The sequence below is a fragment of the Penaeus monodon genome, chromosome 22 (assembly GCF_015228065.2).
Source record: "Penaeus monodon isolate SGIC_2016 chromosome 22, NSTDA_Pmon_1, whole genome shotgun sequence".
NCBI classification, from domain to species: domain Eukaryota; kingdom Metazoa; phylum Arthropoda; class Malacostraca; order Decapoda; family Penaeidae; genus Penaeus; species Penaeus monodon.
Genome location: NC_051407.1, coordinates 9,813,183 through 9,813,437, shown reverse-complemented (window position 1 = coordinate 9,813,437; position 255 = coordinate 9,813,183). Strand labels below are relative to the sequence as shown.

Sequence of the window (255 nt, the reverse complement as noted above, 5' to 3'; positions counted from 1 at the left end):
TAACCAGTCTCTCCATTATGTAGAACAGCAAAGGGCGTATCAGTTTATTAAATTACTGATAAGACTCTACCGCGAAGACAAAGCACGATGTGCCGGAGAACAATGCAGACGGAATGAGTTGCTTCGCTCCGTTTTAATTGTTGATTCCCCGTGTTGGCGCGCCGGAGAAAAGTTACTTTGCCATTACACAGACGGCCGTGACGTTTGGGTTTTAAAAGTGAATTGGATCAAAACTTGAAGCGGTTTGTGTGTGTG

The 255-nt window shown here is 44.7% G+C and overlaps 1 protein-coding gene across 1 annotated transcript in view; it reads left to right on the top strand.

The window, feature by feature from the left end:
* LOC119586926 (phosphatidylinositol 3-kinase regulatory subunit alpha-like) overlaps nt 1-255 on the top strand; it is a gene marked incomplete in the record, with an annotated part of 97,204 nt that overhangs the window by 28,793 nt on the left and 68,156 nt on the right.